The sequence below is a fragment of the Lactuca serriola genome, chromosome 2 (genome assembly GCF_051521515.1).
Source record: "Lactuca serriola cultivar US96UC23 chromosome 2, Lser_US96UC23_V15, whole genome shotgun sequence".
Taxonomy (NCBI): domain Eukaryota; kingdom Viridiplantae; phylum Streptophyta; class Magnoliopsida; order Asterales; family Asteraceae; genus Lactuca; species Lactuca serriola.
This window is the reverse complement of record NC_136409.1, coordinates 44,084,874-44,092,711: the sequence shown is the minus strand read 5'-3', so window position 1 is coordinate 44,092,711 and position 7,838 is coordinate 44,084,874. Positions and strand designations below refer to the sequence as shown.

At 37.5% G+C, this 7,838-nt stretch overlaps 1 pseudogene; it reads right to left on the bottom strand.

Annotated features, from left to right (window-relative positions):
• Nucleotides 1-483: 483 nt before the first annotated feature.
• Nucleotides 484-7,838, bottom strand: LOC145089199 (villin-3-like; annotated as a pseudogene).

Genomic DNA, 7,838 nt, shown 5'->3' with positions numbered 1-7,838 from the left:
TTAAGTTAAACATAGAACCAATCACAAAGCAAGGTAAAGACTTGAGACTCAAGAGATGTTTCATGTTTGTTGTTTACCTTCCAGATTTGGGGGTAATCTTCTCATATTTCTATTTATTTTTATTTTCTATAGGAATTTGCATATTTTCCTTCTGTGCTTCAAAACCACACGCTTTGGAACTTGGTTTGCTCTTCTTGTTAATAGTTTTTGTTTCGGTTACTTGTTTGACATAATTAGAAAGACCAATATCTTTCTTAGTTTTGGTTAGAGGAAGCTTATTTATTTTAGTTGCCTTGTTGTTCTTCAGATTCTCTATCCCTCCCTGAACCTTATCCTCCTATTCCTTTTTAGATGCTGAATACACATGTTCAGTGTTGCTGTCATCATTCTTACAAACATCTTCTTCTGCTGTCTGCAAATCATTTACATTTCTCTTGCTTCTCTTAGAAGCTCGAAGTGGACATAAACTGAGTTCCTAGCCTCTTAAGCGTCTTCATCGTTTTCATTACTTTGATTTACATCATCACCATGTGCATTTTCTTCCATCACTATATCAACAGTATGTAGCCCTAGCCCATGCTCCTCTTTATCCTCTGGAGACTCAGTTTCATAATCCATCTTCTCAATATCCATCTCCTTCTCTATCTCAGCTTCAGGTGAGGTGATGATGATCCAATCAAAAGTAGTGGTTGCTACCTTAAAAGCACAAGAAAGAGAAAGAATTAAAACCTAGTTAACATACTTGAAGGTTGAAGCTACAAGTAGAATCATAAGAAGATGAAGTTACCACTTAATAGAGCAGAAACTTTGTCCAAATCAGGTAAATGTTAATGTTGCATTAGAGGAAGCTCCAAACAATTGATTTCATGTGGTGCCTATTTAAACAAAATTTACATATAACATCCAAAACTTTAAGAAATATTAAAATTTTATGTTGTAGCAATTTCCATTTCATGACTATAGTGTCATACCTGATCTGAAGGAGATATCCCACATTGTCCAGTTAAATCATGAACAAATAATCCCAGGTGTATCCATCACCAGCATTCAACAACTAGCATTGTCCTCAAAGTTTCATAATTAATATAATTTATAAAGTTGATAACTTGATTAAAAAAACATGGTTTGATGGGATTAAACATGTATCAAAACACGATGAAGGGCATAAAAAAGCTTAAAAGAAAAGACATGCCAAAATTATTTGGACCGATTCCACCAGTCATCCCAGCATGCCCCGAGGAACCATTGGAAATAAAAAATATAAAAAGATAAAAATAAAGAAAACCAATTTGACCGGTAAAAAATTAAGAAAAGAATCATAACTGTGACATCCCCAAAATCACGGCCAGAAAAGACCGATTTTGTTTATACTTTATAAAAATCAGAGTACTTCATTTTATAAAAAGGTTGCAGAATTTGTTCCCAGAAAAACATGGTAAATACGTTATTAAAACATTTTCGAAGAAACGTATTTATTTCATTTTAAAATGTTTGGGATGTCATCGTTAATACCGAAACATAAGCATAAACAGAACTTACAATGATTTACACTAGTGATCTACATCTCTTTTAAATCTCTCAGTGTAATGTCACTTCACTTCATCACCTGTGATATACATAAACTGAGTGGGTCAGGTGGTGAGTACATAGGGTTTTCAACCCACAATAATATAATTTGGGCGTTCTTTTTATCGATGTTCTTAGTTTAACATATTCTACGACTTTCGTTTAGATCGCTAAGGCTAAATCTCGCTCTGTCGTAAATTCACTATTTACGCTTCCCGGTATCGTACCGGTTCCGTCGCGAAACTTCAACGGGTCATAACTTCTTCATTATAACTCGGATTTCGGCGTTCTTTATATGTACGAAAACCTTGTAACATACTCTACAAATTGGTTAAGATTATTTATTCTAAATAATCTTTTGTCGAAAAGTCGTTTTCGACCCCTATTGCCTCTAATTTGACTAGCCCGGATTTGCGGGCGTTACAATTATCTCCCCCTTAGGATGATTACGTCCCGGAATCATCAACGAAACAGGGTCGTATAATGACTCCATACGTCATCTCTTCATCCTAGGTAATAATTATAACTTCTACATTCCTTCAATTCTATCTCTTAAACTCATTGACTGTAAGAGTACTCGATCGTGCACCTGCTCTCTACCTCAGGTTAGACTCCAAATTATGACCTTCAAGTCACAATCTCGATCCTTGCTGGATACGGACTTGAGATAAGTTCTTTTATTACTACTATAGATCGATGTGTCATATTCTAATGACCTATCATCGTATGTTGCAACACTTAGACTTAGGTCTCTTAGAGTTAAATTATAAAACAGACTATGCCTTCCTTCATGTTCTAATGTGATATAATCACACTTTAACATTAGGCATTTCTAGCCACCAACTTCTTTAACAACGAGTGTGATACTTCTATTGATCGCTTTGATTTCAACCGTTTGGTTTAAGTCGGACGCTACATCAAACTTGGTTCTCTGAACCACACAACATACTCATCGTAGTCGGACTCGATTCGATATGACCACTAGGGTCGGAATATCAACAATCTTCTTAGTCATTACCGAAACAATGGTAACAACACACTTGAATAAAACGAAATCAATTACTAGCTTCTTGGTAGCCTTGTGACTTTCCCTGATCCAAGTGTGAGTCCTGTGCTTCCGGTAGTATAGGCCTCTACTACCATTCACACCTACTCATACTCGTCCCAAGTATTGTCTCACAGTTTCCGAAGTCACCATGCAGCAAATCATACAATCATTCAACACATCAGATAACAAAATGAAGGTTTTATATTAATTCTTGAAACGATTACATAGGTGTTCAAGTTCACCCTAGACTATGCCTCCACTAGGCTACATCATACGAAACTATGGCTACTGCATAATCCGATCTTCGGGTAAGAAGTCCTCATTCTTGATTCCTCGCATGGTTCTCTGCTTCGTTAAGGATCATGTGAAATGCCCTTGGCCTTGGTGGCGTTTCTAGTCTTGCTTCTTTATTTTTCCTTGGGCAGTCTCTGGACATGTGCCCCTTGCCTCCACATCCGTAGCATACTTTGTCATTATGTGTGCAGTCTTTGGAATAGTGACCCGTCCTCCCACGCTTGTAACAAGTCACTTCTTCGTTACACTTCCCACCATGCTTCTTCTTGCATTTATCACACCATCTTGTTTCACCTCCATCTGCTCCTCCAAGTTTTGAGAATTTTCTTTCCTTGTTCGACCTCGAAGATCCCTCAAACTTTCGCTTCTCTCCTGCCTTATCTTTTTCTAGACCTTTTTCTCTTATCTGGGCCTCTACGTTCTTAGCTGCCCTAACAACTGCTTTCAAGGTAGTTGCCATTTTGACCATTGGACCAAAGTCAGTGGGCAGTCCGTTAGCAAACCTATCAATCTTGGAGAGTTCAGTAGGCACCAAGCAGGGAAATAGCTTCATCCACTTGGTAAATGCGGTGGCATACTCATCAACACTCATCTTCCCTTTCTTCAGGTTTTGAAACTCGTTGTTTAGGTCTATCAGATCTACCTCCGAGCAGTACTGCATTTTCAACTATTCCAAAAACTCTTCCCACGACATCCTTAAGGCTTCTCCTCGTGGCATCGTATCTGCCAATAGCTTCCACCAGCTCAAGACTCCAGTTTTCAACTGTCATACTGCAAAGACAGTCTTCTGTTTCTCATTACAGCTGCAGCTCTCAAACACCATCTCCATCTCAAAGATCCAATCCATAATCTCAACCGGCTTTGGGCTTCCTGAGAGGCTTGGTGGTTTCGCACCCAAGAAATTCTTGTACATCCGCCCATCCTTGTTGTTTCTCCCTTCTGGTCCATCCCTTTGCTCACCTTGAGTCCCAACTTGACTCACTTGGCGGCTGTAGTTCCCTTCCTCAGATTGCTCGGGAATCAATTCGGGTTGCTCAATGGGCATAGTAGGTTCATCCCTATTCAACATCCGTCTCATTTCTTCCCTTTGTTCAACCAACATAGCCCGAATCATGGCTTGAACTCCAGCCATGGTGACTGGCTCAGGCGCAACTTCTTCTACAACAGGTATTTACTGGACCACTGGGGGTTGGTTCCTGTTCCCATTTGCATTTACGTTTCCGCTACGGGTCCTTACCATCTCGATCTATACACTGAATAAGGTGAATTTAGACCTTTACTTGACGTTTAAATCATCCTTATCACTCCGAAACGTTTACATGCTAGTTCTAATACCGTAGTCATACGTTTAGAATCCTAAACACATAAGGTTTCCAGATCCTGTCGGCAACAGACCATAGATCCGAACAATTAACAACATATCATGCACAAAGCATTTAGCACATAAAAGCATTTTAGGCACAATTCCTAAAATAAGCTAGTGCTCACACCTCACAATCATCGCTTTGCATTCTAAGTTTAAGTCTAGAAATAAATCCATAATCCTAGTTCACTTAAACTAATGCTCTAATACCAACTGTGACATCCCCTAAATCATGGCCAGAAAAGACCGATTTTGTTTATGCTTTATAAAAATCAGAGTACTTCATTTTATAAAAAGGTTGCGGAATTTGTTCCCAGAAAAACATGGTAAATACGTTATTAAAACATTTTTGAAGAAATGTATTTATTTCATTTTAAAATGTTTGGGATGTCATCATTAATACCAAAACATAAGCATAAACAGAGCTTACAATGATTTACACTACTGATCTACATCTCTTTTAAATCTCTCAGTGTAATGTCACTTCACTTCGTCACATGTGATATACATAAACTGAGTGGGTCAGGTGGTGAGTACATAGGGTTTTCAACCCACAATAATATAATTATTATGTTCAATCAAACAATCAACCAAATTACCCATCCCCATTATCTTCTTTACTCTTTAAGGATTTGACCTAAGAGTCATCTATCCTGCATTCGTTTATTCCGAAGTCCCTTACTTCCAGGGTTATAGGACTGGCACTAAATCCATAGTCTGCCAATGTTCGTTCATAAAGCACTAATTCCATAGCTGCTATAGTCTATTCATCGGGTACTAAATCCATAGCTACCAGTCTTTATCTAATAGGTACTAAGTCCATAGCTACCAATGTTCAACAGGTACTAAGTCCATAGCTACCAATTCCTACAGGTACTAAATCCTTAGCTACCAGCGTCTAACTAATAGGTACTAAGTCCATAGCTACCAATTCCCAACAGGTACTAAATCTATAGCTACCAACGTCTAAAAGGTACTAAGTCCATAGCTACCGGTGTTTGTCCCATAGGCACTAAGTCTATAGCTGCCAATGTATACTCACGTCATCTTCTATCTCTCATCATTCATTTACCCATCTCATATCCAACATTTTCGTATATATAAAATACGTATACAATTTAAGTCCTTTAAAACATGTATAAAACGTTCAACCAGCATAGACAACAAGTATTCAGATAATATGCACACATAGCACGTAGTTTATATAAAATACTTCATATCTATGTGTAAGATGAAAGGGACTATGCACTCACCTGGTAAGGTGGTGACTCGGCACTCGGATAGCTCTTCGTTACTTCTTAAAACAATTTTTCCTTGACCAAAACCTACTATTAATACCACTAGAGTTTAGTTTTAACGTTAATCGCGACTAATTAATAGTCTAGCTATTATTACTATTATATAAGCGTTAAATAACACTCAATACAACTCATAATAATAGCCCAAATAATTATTTTAAGGTCCTAATAATGTTACTATAATTAAATAAAAGCTATATTAAATATAGTATAGGCGTAACTCACTTACAGCGGGTTTTTATTAAAAACCGGGTTTCGCTAGAGCAGCGTTTCCGAGCCGAAAGCTTTTCTTCTCGGAGCCGTCGGGCGCTCCGGGGCTTTCTTCTCGTGATAGGGAGGTTCCCTAGACTTGGGAGGGATTTAGGGAGGTTAGAGAGAAGTTAGAGAGAGAAAGAAAGGCTTATGGTGTGAAGAAAATATGAGGAGTTCACCCTTGTATTTATAGGAAGTGTATAGTAAAGTAGTCTCCAAGCTTCATTCGTAACTTTTGCATACGAGCTCCGTTTTTTTCTGTCTTTTTACTGTTGAGTTCCTATTAATGAGATCTTCAACTTTCATTTAGACCTCGTTAGCTAATTCTCATTCTATCTCGGATTTACAAAACTGTATCGAATTCGCCGCGCTCGAAAAGTAGAGACTAAGCTTCGTCCATAACTTTCGCATACGAGTTCCGTTTTTTTCTGTATTTTTACCGTTGAGTTTCTATTAATGAGATCTTCAACACTCATTTAGACCTCGTTGGCTAATTCTCATTCTATCTCGGATTTACAAAAATGTATCGAATTCGTCGCGCTCGAAAAGTAGGGACTAAGCTTCGTCCATATCTTTCGCATACGAGCTCTATTATCGACGTTCTTTATATCCACGCATTGGTATTTACGAGTACTACAACTTTCATTTAGATCCTGTCGGCTAAAAATCGACCGATCTAAAATTCAGATTTCGGGTTGTGCACTGCTATGCTAAATCTTAGAAAAATCATAACTTCCTCATACGAACTCATATTTGGGCGTTCTTTTTATCGATGTTCTTAGTTTAACATATTCTACGACTTTTGTTTAGATCGCTAAGGCTAAATCTCGCTCTATCATAAATTCACTATTTACGCTTCCCAGTATCGTGGCGGTTCCGTCGCGAAACTCTAACGGGTCATAACTTCTTCGTTATAACTCGGACTTCGGCGTTCTTTATATGTACGAAAACCTTGTAATATACTCTACAACTTGGTTAAGATTATTTATTCTAAATAATCTTTTTTCGAAAAGTCGTGTTCGACCTCTATTGCCTCTAGTTTGACTAGCCCGGATTTGCGGGCCTTACAATAACACACCTAAGGAGTTTTATAGAACTATGCTCCACATCTTCTGAATCAAAGGACTGTCCTTCAAATACTGAATAACCTCGAGAGCTTTAGCTCTTTCTTGAATGTTTGAGTTTGCTCCATTGAATTGTAAGATCTTCTCTTTAGTATCCAAGATAAACACATCCTCATGATTCAACAAAGATCGAAAGAATTGAATATGCTTCACATGAGCAACTCTTTTCCCTTAGCATATGTACAATCTTGTTTCAAATTCCATTTTTTCAGGTTTTTTGAATCCAATTGCAACACCACCTTTAAGTGGCAGAATACATGGTTTGAAATATGACAAGAATCTATCAGATTCATGACTTTAAATCTCTCTATGTTACACTCATGCCCTCCAAGAATCGTATCAAGCTCAACTGTTTCTATTGTAGTTGTTCCAGCTTCATCCTGATTATCACATTTAGTTGATTTGAATTGAAATTTTCTTTAAAAAAAAGAAAGTGTTACTTAATTTGGGATATAGGATGTTGTTATACATTGCTTGTATCTTTTACCAACCAGAAGTGTATGTCCTATCCATAAGCACCTCCTCTCCCATTAGAAGGCTGCAAATGTATGAATAATTAAAACAATGAAATTCTATAACTGAAATAGAAATTCTGAAAGATTATGAGCAAACCCGCATGACAACGTATGAATCACCCATGTAGAATCAACCACAATCTGATTTTGGCAAAGGAACTGGTTGAAAGTTTTCAATTCTCCATATTTCAAGCCCTCTACGAGGTGTTAAGTGAAAAACTAACAACAAATGCAAACGAATCATAAATGCACATAATGACTGAATTTCTAGTGTTCTTGAAAGTAGATGATGATTATAAAAGAAATTGATGTTAGGTAAGGATACAGTTTAGAACCAACTCCCTAGAATGCAAGTTCAAGAGCTTTTGCAGTAGCCAT